This window comes from Elephantulus edwardii, unplaced genomic scaffold, assembly GCF_000299155.1.
Source record: "Elephantulus edwardii isolate Elephantulus edwardi_28Jun2011 unplaced genomic scaffold, EleEdw1.0 scaffold00005, whole genome shotgun sequence".
In the NCBI taxonomy this organism is placed as follows: domain Eukaryota; kingdom Metazoa; phylum Chordata; class Mammalia; order Macroscelidea; family Macroscelididae; genus Elephantulus; species Elephantulus edwardii.
Genome location: NW_006399755.1, coordinates 20031212 through 20048597, shown reverse-complemented (window position 1 = coordinate 20048597; position 17386 = coordinate 20031212). Strand labels below are relative to the sequence as shown.

Sequence of the window (17386 nt, the reverse complement as noted above, 5' to 3'; positions counted from 1 at the left end):
GAATAGTGCAACAATGAATGAATGGAAACCCAAAATCTCTGTAAATGTCTATGAAAATTAATAAAATATAATTGTAGGAAAAAAAAAACCAAAAGAACAAAGAGATCTTGGAAAAAGTGCAGCCCGAGAGCTTCTTGGAGGTGAAGATGGCGAGGCTGCTTCTTTCATAAATTGCACTTGTTGCTACAAGAGGCTCTTCCTTAGGAAGGGACGTCATGTTTGGAAAGGTGAAGGGTCAGTAAAAGAGATGAAGACCCCCAATAAGGTGGATTGACACAGTGACTTCTGCAATGGCCTCAAATGTGTCAGAGACAATAAGGATGGCATAGGATAGGACAAGGTTCAGTTTTGTTGCTTATAGAATCATGATGAGTTGTACTTAATACTACAACACTGAAAAATGAAACAACACAGAAATATACTGAAATTGAACAAGTAAGCAAATGAATAACAGATGGTGAGAGCCAAGTTTCTCACTATTTGTGTGGCTGTTTACAGAAAAGCAAAGGAAAAGGGTTATCACAATCCATATGGTAATTGATTACCATTGGCAACATCTTTATGAATTAATGTTTAGCATAATACAGACACATATTGTTATATAGAAATATATTTGCAGGTCAATGTGATGCACAGTTTAGTGTACACATATAAATTTCCTTGCTTTGTCATCTGGGAAGACCAAGAAGTAATGACACACTAGTAGAAATCAGCACTTCCAGGACTCTGATCGTATTTCTAATTCCATTCCTCAATTAAAAAGAACCAGACAAATGGCTGGTTCTAGGACTAGGTAAGAAATAGACAAGATGAGCACCTTTCATTTTCAGAAAGAAGGAAATGGAAAATAAAACAATTAGAGGCTTATGTCTGAGTAAAGCACCCTGAATTAATTGGGATGCCTGACACTATCTGGTAGCCTGGCTAAGATCTGAGGCAAAAACCTCCATTTTGAATCAAAAGTAATCACTTCATCTGAAAAGTAGCCTACTATTACTGCAAATCTCTCCTGTACTGTGAAAAAGTTATTTTGTTAACCATTTTAGAAAACAAAGCCATTTGTTAATTTTTTTTATTAATTTCAATGAACATTTAAAGAGATTTTGGATTTTCATTCATTCATTGTTGCACTTTTCGCCCTGCCCACCCCACCCCACGCCCAGTTAGCTCTTCTCCTGGAAAAGCAAAAGAAAAAACTCCTTCATTGGTATATAATCCCTCTGCACCCCCCATCCCCACCCCGAGTATACTCCACTCTGCAACCCTCATTCCTGACTCTTATGATAAACATAATGCCCTAAAATATATTGCTTTTAAACTGTTCTCTCCCTCATTGGTTTCAATGAAGTATATATAATTTATCCAGTTTTTCTCAGTCTTACCCCCACCTTGATGTCAGCCACATTCTACAACAGTGGCACCATATAATATTTGTCCTTTTGTGACTGAGATATTTTGCTCAGCATAATGTCCTTCAGGGTCACCCATTTTTAATAATATTGCATGAGTTCCTTGTTTTTCTTTTTTCTTTTTTTAGTTCCTTAGTATTCCATTGTGTGACTACCAGAGCTTCTCTATCCATTAATTTGTTGATGGGCACTTAGGTTGTTTCCAACTCCTTGCTATTGTGAACAAAGCCACGATAAACATGGGTGTGCATATATCTGCTTGGATGTCAGTTATGGTCTCTTTGGGGTATATTCCCAGTAGTGGAGTTGCTGGGTCAAATGGTATCTCTATTTGCAACTTTTTGAGAAAGTGCACACTACTTTCCACAGTGGTTGCACCATTTTCACACTCCCACCAACAGTGAATAAGGGTTCCAGTCTCTCCACAACCTTGCCAGCATTTGTTGCTTGATGCTCTGAAAACAAAGTCATTTTATGTGCTTAAGGGTTTGGCTTGCTGCTGAAGAAGCCACATCTAAAACAATTTTCAGAACAAATGCTTACTCAAAATACACATTACCATTCCACACATCTATCCTGCATGGACAAGGAGTCTCTTGATTGTGTTGAGGTCAGATGTATCCAGTTTAAAGATTACACTGTAACTTAAAAAAAAATAACTACTTCTTCTTGATGTTGTTCATGGTCAAGTCATAGCTGCCCCTCCACCAGTTGTTCAGAGCCAGTGCATCCCACAGAAGACTGCCCATTTTCTTCCCACAGAGCAGCTGGTGAGTTTGAACTGTGTACCTTTGCAGTGGCAGCATAACTCCTTAGAAACTATATGCTCTCCTACCAGTACTATCACCCAAGTTTGGATTCATTACCTAAATGCCACTCAACCACTGACAGTTTTCTCAATTCAAATTTGCAAATTTCCTCGCTTCTCAGCCTTTTACTTTCATTGTAAACCACTTTCTCTTGTTTTGGTCTACTACATGTCAATGAAGCATAGGAACTAACTGAGGAATCTCCCAGTGATTAAATGGAACCACTGAAGAGCAATGATTTCAGTAGTGCTGGATTATGCCATATTTATGTTTGTTAATTATAGTGAGTATAAATGCCTGATATAAATGTACTCGTCTAAAGAAATGATTAACTAGAGGGACCAGAATAGAGACTATTCACCTGCAAGAGAGTTCCAGATAAACTCTATCGATGTGTGCTCTCAAGAAGGTAGGGCATAACTTTGCACTCCTTATTTTGGGATGCACATACTGACTCCAAAGAGTCAAATAAGGGAACGGGAGAGAGAGTGCATTTATATAATGTCACAGTGGGAAACCTGTTAAATATCAGCTTACCCAAATGATAAAGTTCAGTATCAATTGTGATAAACTCAGGCTAATAGTACCTACCCTTGATATCCATACTTTTATCTCCATACCTTTTCAATCTGTATGCAGAATAGATCATCTCGGAGGCTGGGGTTTATGAGGAGGAATGTGGCATCAGGATTGGAGGAAGACTCATCAATAACCTACGTTATGCAGACAACACAACTTTGCTTGCTGAAACTGAGAAGAACCTGAAGTGCTTGATGCAGGAGATCAAGAACTGTAGTCTTCAATATGGATTGAAGCTCAACATCAAGAAGACAAAGATTTTCACCCCTGGGCCAACTGACAGCATCAGGATGGACGGACAGGTTGAGTTTGTGTGGAGTTTGTCTCTTAATATGGCCTTTCTAGTATAGATGACTATGTGGAAGGGTAGGGCTGTGCAAGTGACGTGTGTTTGCCTATCTGCAAAGGATTGGCTGGTTTCACCAATAAATTGAACAGCTCTAGCTGCAGAGAATAGGAATTCTTCTCCCATCAGAAGGAATTCTTTCTGTACCAGGAGATAGAATTCTTTGCCTAGCCAGAGATGAGAAACCTCCCCTCAGCCCAGTGAAATGTGGGGTACACTTCAAGATGGCAGCAACAGCAACTGCTGAACTGGAGAACAGGATGTGATGTGGAGTCTTGGGGTGGGGAAGCTTGTTCAGCATGTGAAAAACCAGCAAAGAGGTCAGTGCAGCTAGGACAGTCCAGGTAAGATGTAGAAGGGCAAGCGATAGTCAGATGCAGCATGCGTACCCGCCCAGGGAGGTCTTGAGGGCTAAAATAAGGATTAAATAAATGAGTGAGTACATGATGAGTGGAATTTTTCCATCTTAAATTTGTTTGTGTGTGTGTGTGTGTGTGTGTGTGTGTGTGTGGTGTTTTTCTTTTAAGTTTGCTTCATTCTTTTGTTTATTTGTTTGCCTCACATTTGTGACTTGAGTGAAACTATTGAGCTAAATGTTCATTCAACAGTTAATGCACATTGCTCCACGAGATTGATTACACACTTCCTCACGAGGACATCAAACTTCCAACTTGCTCCTTATGTATCCAGTTTCCATTCATCCTTGTTTCTTTTCTTCACTCAGGCAAATGCTACCCTTTTGAAAATGTATGGTTTATTATTCTAGAAGATGTGTTCTTCCTTGTCCAGTGATATTTTTTTAAGTAAAGAATCATCATTCTTACTACACTAACCTTTCTCAATTATGTAGAAATAGTTTATCATGATAATAACAAAAATCTCTTAAACTGCTGTTGGTCCAATGTGGAGCATCTTGTCCTGTGGAAACCGTTTAAGGCATGTCATCTCCTCTCTGAAACAAAATTTAAAACTGTTTCTAGACAGGCAAAGTGAAATGAAGGCTGGAGGCCAATTTTTAACATAATTCAATAAAAGAGGGGGAAAAACCCTCTACATATGCCTGAAATCTTTAGATAATGGAAAGAAAAGTGGATTTCCCTCTCTTCGTTATTAAAGTAATTGGCTCAAGCTCTCATTTCATTTTGTACATGTAGGCATAGCCCAGAGTCTGTAATTAGTTTTAAACCACCAAAGGAGAAACAGAATAAAACCTCAACAACTTGAAGGACTTTTTCCCCCTTCTTTTTTCCCCTTGACATACTTGGCCTTCAATGGCTAGAAGCCTAAGGCGCAAATCCAAAAGGCAAACTCATGACTGGGACTTGTTTGAATAATGAAACAGCTTGCATGGTATGCCTTGGGTGAATCCTGTATCACCCCCTTCCTCGTCTCTATTTCAATCTCCATTTCAGTCTCACCTAATGAAAGGAGATGTTCTGAATAATAACAGCAAAATACTCAACTTTCAGGGAAGCATCAGCCCACCACATGCCAAGGCTGTCGCAAGAACTCTCACCTCTTATAGAAATTCGTACCAAGAAGGATGAAGTCAAATTGACTTTTCTGTGACCTTCCCTTTAACCAAAAGTCACGTGTACAAAGCTGCTCTATTGCATGAGCTTGGGAGTAAAATGTGCATTTTCAACAGTGGCGGCATGAAATCAGACTGTCACTGGCCATGCCCTTAGAGAAGGACCCTAAGTCTCGGGTTCTTTTGGTGGCCTAGTGGCAAGAATCTGGGCTGCAATCTTGGAGGCATGTGGTTTAAGGCAACCAGCTGCTCTGCGAGAGAAGGATGGACAGTCTCCTCTTGTGTGATTATCTGCCTCTGAAAACCCACTGGATGCTCAGCTATGGGCCGGTTGCAACTCTGTGGTGCACAACAACAACAACAACAACAACTACTACTACTACTACATTAAAAAGTTCTGTATTAAAATTAGAGGAAATGAATCTATGAAATGCTAGAATAATATCTCTTCTAAAGTGATTAACATACTTTTGTGTCCTGCTCTAACCATACTTATACATCCCATACTTTCATTTAGCATGGATCTAACACATAATAGTATCTGAATAAATAATCTCTTAATAAATAACTACATACGTTGCAGGATCCAGACAGTTATACATTCAATAAGCATTTATTGAAGGGCTATTGTGATAGATGTAAGAATGGTATTTTATATAATGATACATGATTAGGAAGCAGGAGTGGCATCCACTTCCTAAACATGCCTCTAGAAACTATGAACTTTGATAAATGATGATAGTTATAGAAAGGCTTCAGGCCTTTTGTTCATAGGGTTGCTATGAGTTATGTTTGACTCGATGGTAATTATCATCAACAACAACAACATTTAATATAATGCTTACAACAAACAGATTCATCCTGGAAAGGGTTAAACCAGGTGGCTCCTTGGAGGCAAAAATTCTGAGGCTCTGTCTAACATACTTTGGACATGTTGTAACGAGAGACCAGTCCTTGGAGAGGGACATCATGCTTGGTAGAGTAGAGGGACAGCGCAGGAGGGGAAGACCTTCTATGAGGTGGATTGATTCAGTGACTGGGGTAATCGGGATGGGAGTGTCAGAGACAGTGCAATTGTCACAGGACAGAGCAGAGTTTAGAGCTGTTGTACATAGGGTCGCTATGAGTCACAAGCAACTCGATGGCACATAACTACAACACAATAATTTTTATTTATTTAGTACTTCTTGTATGTCAGGTACCATTATATATATTATCTCTGTCTCTATCTATCTATCTATCTATCTATCTATCTATCTATCTATCTATCTACCATCTATCTATCCATCCGTCTATCTATATCACAAAATTCTTAAGAGCCATCTAATGGCTAGTCCCTAGACCTGTAGAGCAGGTGCGAGTGTCAATGTACAAAGGGTGGGACTGGAAAACTTCAAATCCAGAATATTCTGCCTGGATTAACTCACTTTAGAGCAAGGGCAGGGGAGATGCTTACAAAGACATTATCGTAACATCAGCATCCTTAGCATCGACAGTAGCTACTTAGCTAAAATGTGGACCTGCTGGCTATGGTCATCACAGTAGTAAATATGTCCTATATAATTCTGTTTGAAACAAATCATGTTCAATGAATATTTATTGAGAACTGTGGGGACTTCAGGGAACAGAGGTGGGAACTTGGCTAGTTTCTCACTTGGAGGAATCAACATCTCGAAGGCAGTCCCTGTACCACTACCTTCTCAGAGGCAGGCCAATTTCTCCCCTTCACTTTGCCAGGGGATGAGAGAAACTTCAAATAATGATGCATTTTAGTAAGGGGCTGTAGTAATGGGGCTGCATAAAGTTATAAAGAGCTTTCTGGTTATAAAATGCTTTCACATTAACAACAGGTGACGGGAGCTGGTAGAGAGAGTGAGTACCAGGCTGAGAATCAGGAAGTCAAGGTTCCAGTGTCATCATGGTCATTTGTTTAGTAGTTTGACCTTCAGCTAATTAATTTCCTGATCCTTTTGGATCCTTTTGGCTCAATGTCTGTAACATTTTGGGTCATCCCATCATCCTCATTTTCCTCTATAAGACAACATACAGAGGACTGAGGAGTGGGAACTCAAGAGCCGAACAATTTGGGTTCAAAACTAAGTTTCTGCATTGACCAACTGTGTTACCATGACCACTTTCCTCACTTAACCTCTCTGTTCCTCAGTTTCCCCATCTATGTAGAGGGGATTACAATTACACCCTTCTCATGAGGCTTCTAAAAAGAAGTAAATGGGACTGTCCTTGGGGTTGGGGAGAGACTGATTAAGATGGGTTCAATAATGTATACTGCACTGAAACAGAGGAGGGAGAGAACCGTTTAAAAGAGAGATGTAACTGGGTATTTCTGTCATCACAGGAGACTAGAGCGAGGGCTGCATGGTGGAGGGGACCTGGGGGAGGGTTTGTAAAACAATGAAAGAATCTTTTCTTTTACTTTTCCATAATTTTTGGACTCATGTACTTATAACTTGTTAGTCAAATTTGTGTCTTCTAGGTTGCAACACCCCCATGATACATCTTCAAGGATATGTACATGTACAGCCAAGCACAATCAATAAGAGTGCATCTGGATTCCAAAATCAATCTCCATAATAGTCTATGTGTTTCCTACTGCCAAAGGGGCCCTTTAGAGTGGTGAGAGAAGATCTTCACCCTGAAACCCACAGCGTCCCTTTTCAGCAGGAAGTAGCTAAGAGAATACGCCGTCCCCTTTTCCTTATGACTCAGGGTGAAGTCTCTCTCAGGGAGGAGTGATAGGGAATGGCAAAGGATACACTGACAAAGAAGATTAATCAGAACTGGCTTTGACAAGCACTGTGGCATTTGGACAAGAACAAACTGGGAGGAGGGTAGAGAGAATAGTGCAACAATGAATGAGTGGAAACCCAAAATCTCTGTAAATGTTTATGAAAATTAATAAAATATAATTATAGGAAAAAAAATAAAAAGAAGTAAATGAATATAGGGACAAAGTGATTAAAAGATAATATAGAAAGTGCTGGCATGCAGCACGAGTCAAAGACCTGTGAGCCCAGGCAGCAGAGTATTATGGTAAAGCTGCTGACAGAAAGCCTGGCCACTGAACTCCACTCGCTGTTCCATGGAAGATGTAGGAAGCACTCTGGTCCCACTGAGATTTACAACCTTGCAAACTTGATGGCGACTCACCATGAGAAAGAATCAATTAGAAGGTAGTGGCTTTTCCCACTTATTTTTGTTTTTTGTGGATTAAGTCTTGGACTGCTAAGTGAAAGGTTGATGATTCTAGTCCATCAGCTTTTCCAAGGGAGAGAGAAGAGGTGGTCAGCTTCTATAAAGATTGGCAGCCTTGGAAACCTCAGGGCAGTTCTGCTCTGTCCTGCAGGGCTGCTGTGAGTCAGAACAGACTCCAAAGCAGTTGAGTGTTTTGTTTGTTTATTCTTATTAATACAACTCCCAGAGCTGACTGAACAATACAGTGGGATGCTGTATAACTCATGCAGCTGAGTACACAGCACAGAATTCATCCTTTCCCCTTCCTCTTCACAGAGTACATTCTTACCAACTGATTCAGTACATGAACCGACTTTGGGAATCTACTGGAGTAGGTTCCATATAGTAACTCTGAGAAGCACGGCTGTCCAAACAGGCAAATCTAGGTACTGTTGATTGTTAGTGCTGATCGTCATCTGATTCCACGTATGTTTCTTTTCTCTTCTTAGCATGGGACTTACGGACCCTTTTCAACCCTCTCAAACTCACTGGTCCCACTGCTTATCCTAAGATTGCTTGTGACCACATATCACACTTCTGTTTTCTCATTTCTTCCTCCTCCCTGCCTTTACCAGCTCCCAGCCAGCCAGACTTTGTTGGCAGAATAGTTCTTTTCATCATGGCATCCCTGCCCAAGAGCAATTCACAGCTCCCTACTGTTTATGGTGGGCGACTGATTCTGGTTATTGAGAGCCTAGAATTTGTGGTGCTCTCTGCTATAGTCCAGAGACAGCTGCTAATAGATAACAACACCAGAACAAGTTGAAACAATTTGCAGACAGAGTCTATGATTATATTGTATAGACACAATGTAAAATTCCCAGCTACACACACGTATGTATGTAATAGAAGAAAAGTAACAAAAGAATAGCCCTGCACTGCTTAAATAAGCGTTGTGGAATACTTTCCCCATTAATATTTGATTGCTATTCTCTAAACCTCAATATTCTCACCTGTAAAATAGGATAAAAGCTATATTATAGAGCAGTTGGGAAGTTTAAAGAAGGAGACACCTGGGCTAGTAATTGTGCCCTTAATTATTATTGTTGTTATGTGCTGTCCATTCAAATCTGACTCATGCCTCATAAGACCAAAATGGATCTCAGCAGAGACTCTGAAAACTGCACTAGAATGCTGAAAAGCCAACACAAAGGAAATAAATTTGGAAGTAAAAGAGTAGAACAGATATTTGAAAAGGCAGTTTGGGAAGGCAAAGCAAAGTGTAACGAAATGTGCAAAAGGCTAGACTCAGAAAATCAAAAGGGAAGAACTCACTTGTCATTTCTTAAGCAGAGAAAACTGAAGAGCAAATTTAAGCTTAGACTGAAAGATATTACAGGCAAAGTACTGAATGATCTACGAAAAGGAAGCATCAAAAGAAGGTGGAAAGAAAGTACACAGTCACGGTACCAAAAAGGATTGACTGATGTGGAGCCATTTCTGGAAGTAGCCCTTGGTTAGATGTTATAACCAACATTTGATTTTTAGGGCAGGCACCTCTTTTGGCCATCAGTGATCAGAATAGCATGTCTCTGCTCTGTTTGCCCATTCTGATTACCCATCATGTCCAGGATTTGTTGTTCTTCTGAGAACTCCCAATTCTATTTCTAGGCAGTCATTCTGAGGTTTCTTTCCCCACTTACTGAACCCACACCAGGGCTTCTCCCTTCTAAATTCTTCCAGTGTTAAATGCTCAGCCTGTACCTGTCTCCAGGAAAGCTTCCACCAGCCCCTCTGTCCACTTTCTTGTCCTATCTCTCTGCATTCACATCCACTTACGATCTGTACTAAGGGGACTAGCTTAAAATGCCTGCTGCTGCTGCTCCAATAATTTGGCTTCATTTCCCCAATTACATTGCAAGCCTTTCTAGAATGACCACTGATTTTTGTTTTGTGTTCTTTTTACTGGTGTTAAGCATAGAGTAAATATCCAAAAAGGTCTCGGTATTATTTCTTCTGTGAGTGCCCAAGTTTATTTCTGGGATCTCAGAAGTCAGAAGCTTTTCCTTTCATCTTTAAAATGAAGATAATAATACCTATGTCATAAATTGTTTGATGGAGTGAGATAATAGATATAAAATTGCCCAAGCAATCTGCTGAATTGAAAATGTAATCTGGCAGACATGACAGAAAAGGTGACTGGAGCTGATAGGAACTGGGAAAAGAAACAGAAGGGGGGAAAAGTCCCCTGGGATTACAAATGATATTGATTTGCAACCATCTTCTATGTACCAGGCACTGTGCTAGGCACATTATGTACACTGTATGTAAGATCTGGTGAAGAGTATATGTTCTGGAGCTAGGTGACCGGGTTTAAATCCTGGTCTTAACAAATATCATGTGCATGTTCTAAGATAAGCTCCTTAAAATGACTACAGTTTATCTTCTTCATCTTTATGTTGAGATCATATAAAGCAGAGGCTGGCAACTTTTCCTGCAATGGACCAGATAGTAAATAGTTTTTACTTTATGGGCCATGCAGTACCTGTCACAACTATTCAGCTCTGTAGCAGCCATAGATGGTACATAAGCAAATTAATGTGGTTGTGTTCAAATAAAGTTTTATTTATAAATCAAGGAGGCGGGTCATATATAGCCTAATGGCACTAGAATGACAATCCCTAATACAGAATTTACTCCATAAGATCATTATAAAATTGAAGAATTAATATATTTAATGCTATTAGAATAGTTTGGAAGGAGGAGTGGCATCCACTTCCATAATAGCTGGCCTCCGGAAAACCCTATGAACCCGGAGAGAGGATGAGAGACACCCAAGTGTTGAGGACTCTCCTTCATAGGGTCACTATGAGTCGCCTGAGACTCAATGGCACTTAACAACAACAATTAGAATAGTAGTACCTTGTACATAGTAATTGCTTAATAAATGTTAGCTGCTGTTAGGGATAGGGAATCTATGGACTGGATACTAATATGACCTATGACATAGAAGAAAATGAAAGTTCATGTTGTTGTTGCTATTATATACTATCAAATTGGAATGAACACATTCTAAATGCTCACCCTCCAGTGAGATTTCAGACACCATAAATCTCAGGAGGAGATCTTTCCCTTGTAAAAGTTTACAGACAACAGAATAATTTCTTCAAGGTTTTACATCTTATAAAAGTGGCATAACACAAGCTGGCCTGACTCTAAACCTGATAGTTTTTCTACTATAATTTCTGTGAACATCAAAGTTCTTACCGGAACCAAAGACTTCATTTCATAGACCCAAGGGGAGTCTTGCTCTGGTCCTGTATCACTAAGTGTTTGGAGACTTGACTCAAACACTGGCCACACATCAAATGATTCAATGAGCCTGGGATCCAAACAAGCATTGTGGGAAAGTCCCCATCTTTGTTCCCTCTGAATCACACTTCCAGCCAGTGGGGAACAGGTGCAGAAGGCACACTAGCTACCCTCCTGGGGTGCTCACACAGTCTCGGCCTTCCTTGGCCTCAGCTTCGGTCTCCTATGACAGCGGAGGATCAGTTGCCTTGGGGGAGTCCTAATTAACTGCACAAATAGGGCAGGCTTCCCAAATCCCACATTAGTTCTGCTATGGAATGCCAGAACTTTTCTACCATGGAAAAATGCTTCATGCCCTGACTCTTAACAAACCCAGCAAGTTCAAATGCATTTCTGGGAGGAACAAGAATCCCAAGCTGTTATGTGAGAAGGCAAGGAAAGAAAGGGCTTTTCTTGAAAGGGGAAACAAAGGGCATCCAGAAATGTCACCAAAATGCCCTGTAAACTCTCAAGCTTGCCCCAAGTTGTTCTTTGTCTAAAGGCCTTGAGAGTGTGATTTATGCAATGCTTTCCTCAGGTCAACGATAGGGTTCTTAAACCTAAGAATTTGAAGCTGGCACCAGCAAAGATTTCTTTCCATATGCTGAAATCAGAGTAAGAAGAAGGAAAAAAAATATTCACATGAAATATTTCAGAATTTGCATGTTTGAAAACAGTCCCCCTAATTTGTTAATAAGTTTATCCCTCCTCCCCCTCTGCCCTGGTTCCTTTTCTCTTCTCAGTCTAAAGTCCAGTCTAAAAACAGTCTATTTCAGGGAAAGGCTCTGATTCTGTAGCTGAGGAGACATGTAATGGTTGGTTTTGTGCATGTGAATTTAACAGTAATCAGCTGTCTGTTTTATGTTTAATTCCACATCTGCTGGAGTAAAACCATTTAGACTACGATCCTTACCAGGCACCAAATGTCTGTTTATTCCCAGAGTTCAGTGGGCCATTGTGTTGACGTATATGCCCTCATCAAAGGATGGAAATTGGCTTGGCCTTCAACTTGATACTCCCACAAGACAAAACCATGGTGGAAGCCACTGGACTGGGAACAACAGAGGTACACCCACAGTGGGCCTTTGAAGCCCAGGATTTACAGTGAATCCTGCTGGCTCCAGGCTGACACCAGCCCAGTCCTCTGACAGAAAGATGTCAGGACACTGCGCTCTGGTAGAAATATATCAAATACTAGGCACCCTGAGCTTTCTGTCTAGAAACAGCTACCTGGGTGGGAATTATTGCCTCTGGAAAAAGAAGAAGCCTTTAGATTAGGATGCATATATGCTTCTATGCAATGTACTATCTCTGAAAACCTGCTGGAGGGTCAGCAATGAGTTAGTTCTGATCTGACAGCACATGTCTTTGTTGTTATGTGCTGTCTGAGTTGCCTGGGACCCATAGAGATCCAATGTACAGCAGCTCTGAACCCTGCTCTGTCCTGAGCCAGTCTCACTGATTCCAACACACCTATCCCCATTGCCCCAGTTACTGTATCAATCTATCTCATCAGTGGTCTTCCTCTCTTGTGCTGTCCCTCCACCTTTCTCAGCATGATGTCCTTCTCTAAGGACCAGTCTCTTCTGGCCACATGCCTACAGTATGCGAAACAGAGCTTCAAAATTCTAGCTTCAAAGGAGAAACTTAGTTTCACTCTCTCCAAGATAGACTTATTTGTTTTCTTGGCAGTCCATGGTATGTTCAAGACTCTTCTCCAGCACCACAACTCAAGGCACTGATTCTTCTTTGTCTTCTTTTGTCATTCTCCAGCTGTTCTTTGCATAGCAAATAACCGTGAAGATCATGGCCTGGATTAGGTGCACCTTAGTCTCTAGACTGATACTGTTGCTTTTCAGCACTCTGGAGAGGTCCCTAACAGCAAATTTTCCCTATGCAATTCATCTTTTGATTTCCTGACTGCTGATTTCTACCAAATATTACAGTCAGAAATGGATCAAACATGTTACCAACATGTATTAATAATAATGGCTGGCTGGAATGCAAAAGTTGGGAACTAAGAAGAAGGATCAGTAATCAGAAAAGATGGACTTTGTGACAGAAATGACGCTGAAGTAGAATGATAGAGTTCTGCACAATGATTTATTCATTGAAAGGATCTTTTATGTGAAACGTAAGTACAGGCTATACACATGGATTTCACCTAATGATGCACAGGAATTAAATCAGTTACATCTGTGAAAGAAATTGTTGGAGAAGTTCAATATCAGCAGTGAAAACTAGGCCAGGTATTGATTGTGGAAGAAACCATCAACTACTTATATGCAAGTTCAAATTAAAGCTGAAGAAGGTCTAATCATATCTACAGGAATAAAAATGTAATCTTGGCTCTATCTCTCTTGAATTTAAAAATCAACTCAGGAACAGGTTTGAGGCCTTAACCACTAATAAACAAAGACCAGATGAGCTGTGGGAAGATATCAAGAATATTATCCACTGTACCATTTTACGATCCCACGAACAATGCATAAGAGTTCCTTTCTGGCTACATCCTCTCCAACAGTTATTACTAGCCTCCCTATTAAACTTTGTCGCTGTTACTGGAGTGAGATGGTACCTCATTGTGGTTTTGATTTGCATCTCCCATATTGTCAGTGATTTAGAGCATTTCTTCATGTGTCTGTTTGCCATTTGAATATATTCCTCTGTGAAAAGTCTTTCCATGTATTTTGCCCATTTTGTAATTGGGTTATCCATCTTTTTCTTGTGGAGGCCCAGGAGTATTCTGTAAACTTTTGTTATAAGAGTCTTGTCTGATATGACATTGCCAAATATCTGGTATTACCATTCTGGAAGGCAGTTTGAAGCTTCCTCAAAAAGCTGAACATAGAAATTCCATATGACCCAGTTATTCCACTGCTTGGAATATACCCTGAGAAAACGAGAACTGAGGTACAAATGGAGATTTATACACCAATGTTCATAGCAACATTATTCACCATCGCAAAAAAATGGAAGCAGCCCAAATGTCCAACCACAAATGAATGGATTGAGAAATTATGGTATATTCATACATTGGAATACTATGCAGCATGCAGGAGCAATGATTTTCTAAATTATTACCTAACTTTGGAGGAAATGGAGAACATTATGCTGGGTGAACCAACTCAGTCCCACAAGGATAAATATTGTATAAAACCATTACTGTTGAGTAAGTATAAGGATCCAGGAGGGGTGGGAGAGGCTGGAAGCAGAGGGATGTGGATGTGCAGGAGGAGGGAGGGGATTAATCATTGGGTTGTACAATTTGATGAAGGGGGGTGGGGGAAATGGAAAGATTTTAGTCTTGAAAACAATGTATTCAAATTTTGTAAATAAACTAGCAGAAAATGAAAAAAAAAACCCTACCAAAAAATATCATCCATGAAGAATGCAATGTTGTTATTGTTTTTATGTGCTATTGAGTCACTTGCGGCTCATAGTGACCATATGTACAAGAGCCCTAAACACCATTCTATCCTGTGCCAACCTAGCCAAGTCAAACGTTCATTCCTACCACTCCACTCACAGAATCGATCCATCTCATCGAGGGTCTTCCTCTTCTGCGCCGCCCCTCCACTCTGCCAAACACGATGTCCCTCTCCAAGGACCAGTCCCTCCCTCCTTGCAACATGCCCAAAGTATGTCACACAAAGCTTCAGAATCCGTGATTCCAAGGAGCATTCTGGCTTCACACTCTCCAGGACGAACCTGTTTGTTCTCCTAACAGTCCATGGTATATTCAACACTCTTCTCCAGCACCACAGCTCAAAGGCATCAATCAATTCTCTTTCTATCATCCCTATTCACTGTCCAACTTTCTGATGTATAGCACATAATTGCGAAGGCTATAGCCTGGAACAGGCGCACCTTACTCTCCAGCCTGATGTCGTTGCTCTTCAGTACTCTTGAAAGGTCCCTCACAGCCGACTTTCCCAATGTAATTTGTCCCTTGATTTCCTGGCTGCTGTTACCAAGAGTGTTGACTGTGGAGCCAAGTAAACGAAAACTGTTAACTATCTCAATCTCTTCACCATCCATACTGATGCTGCCAGTTGGCCCAGTGGTGAGAATCTTTGCTTTCTTGATGTTGAGCTTCAATCCATATAGGAGGCTGCAATCCTTGACCTTCTGCAGCAAGCGCTTCAGGTCCTCCTCAGTTTCAGCAAGCAGGGTTGTGTCATTTGCATAATATAGGTTGTTGATGACTCTTCCACTAATCCTGATGCCACATTCCTCCTCGGATGATATGTTCTGCATACAGATTGAAAAGGTATGGAGACAGAATACATCCCTGATGGACTCCTTTCTTGATTTTGAACCATGTAGTGTCTCCTTGCTCTGTTCTGATGACTGCCTCTTGGTCCAAGTATACGTTTCACATTAGCACAATCAAATGTTCTGGGATTCCTATTCTTCTCAGAGTCAGCCACAGTTTGTTGTGATCCACATAGTCAAAAGCCTTTGCATACTCAATGAAGCACAGATAGAGATTCTTCTGGTATTCTTTTCTTTCTGCCAAGATCCATCTAACATTAGCTATAATATCCCTAGTACCACAACCTCTTCTAAATCCAGTCTCCACATCTAGCATTTCTCTGTTGACATATTGTTCCAAACGTTTTTTGATAATTTTCAGCAGAATCTTGCTTGCATGTGATATCAATGATATTGTTCGATAATTTCTGCACTTGTTGGGTCACCTTTATTTGGAATGGGAATAAATAAATTGATCTTTTCCAGTCAGTTTGCCAGCTGGCTGTCCTCCAGATTTCTTGGCACAACTTAGTGAGCACATCCAGGGCAATGTCTATTTGTTGAAACAGTAGATTATCACAAAGAAGGAAGATGAAAAGACCAAAATGGTTTTCAGAAGAGACTCTGAATATTGGATTAGAGTGCCAAGAAGTCAAAGCAAAGAGAAGAAATAAAAAAGTTAGGGAGCTGAATAGAAGATTTCAAAGGGCAGCTTGGGAAGCCAAGGCAAAGAAATGAAATGTGCAAGGAGCTGAAGCTGGAAAATCAAAAGGGCTAAACTCGCTCAGCATTTCTTACGCTGAAGGAACAAAAGAACAAATTCAATCCTCGAGTTGTAATGCTTAAGGATGCTATGGGTAGGATACTGAATGATTCAGGATGCATTAACAGAAATGGAAGGAGTATACAGAGTCATTGTACCAAAAATAATTGGCAGGCATATAAGAAACAACATATGATCAAGAGTCAATGGTGATGAAGGAGGAAATTCGGGTCACTATGAAGGATGGTGCGTAACAACACATAAGTTATGAGGGAGCTCTGGTGGCCCAATGGGAGTTGCTCTGACAATCCAAGGGAATGTGGTTCAAATTCTGCTGCTCAGAAGAAAAATGGGCAGTCTCCTCCCATATGAGTTATACCCTCTGAAAACCCCTTGAAGGGTGAACTATGAGTTGGTTCCTCCTCGATGGCACACAACAACATAGTTTATGAGGAGTTCCTAGATATTGAAGTTAATGTACTTAACTGGTAATGAAAACCTTAGTGGATGGGGTTCAGCCAAGAATACCTAGGAACAAAGGCCTGGTGATCTACATCTGAACCCTAATTTGTTAAGAACTCTAATAGTATAGGGTGCTGGGCCCATGGAAGGGAAGACATACTGGGTTCCACATATTTATTTTGAACTGGGTACTAAAAATTATTTAGCCAATTTGACCTGCACTAGCCAATAGGTGACATTTGATAACTAACAGCCTATCTTTTGATCTTCCACTAAATATCAGCAATCCTTTCATTTTAAAGTCCAGTTTATGAGCAATGACCTTCACTTGAGGATGGTCTGTCACAGTTTAGAATACTCTTTTCTAAGTTTGACAACAAACAACAACTCAATTCCATTTTTACCAGCTGTGTGTGAATACTACATAAATTTTACTTTTTCCAGGTTGGTAAACTTGAGTTCAGACTTTGGATTATCAGAAAAATCAAGGTTTAACTCTCAATTGTCTTACGCTGTATATCCTGGGACAAGTGATTTAACATTTAGATTTCAAATTCCACATTTGTAAAATGGGACACAAAGTCACTTCATAGAAACTAATATGAAGATTAAATGTGGTGATATATCTGTATTTATTGACCCATATTCCTTGATATAAACATACTTTTATTCAGGTGATTAAAAAAA

The 17386-nt window shown here is 40.3% G+C and overlaps 1 protein-coding gene and 1 pseudogene across 1 annotated transcript in view; both read right to left on the bottom strand.

The window, feature by feature from the left end:
• FGGY (FGGY carbohydrate kinase domain containing) overlaps nt 1–17386 on the bottom strand; it is a 741424-nt gene that overhangs the window by 71725 nt on the left and 652313 nt on the right. The window lies entirely within an intron of this gene.
• LOC102853370 overlaps nt 1–17386 on the bottom strand; it is a 32394-nt pseudogene that overhangs the window by 12889 nt on the left and 2119 nt on the right.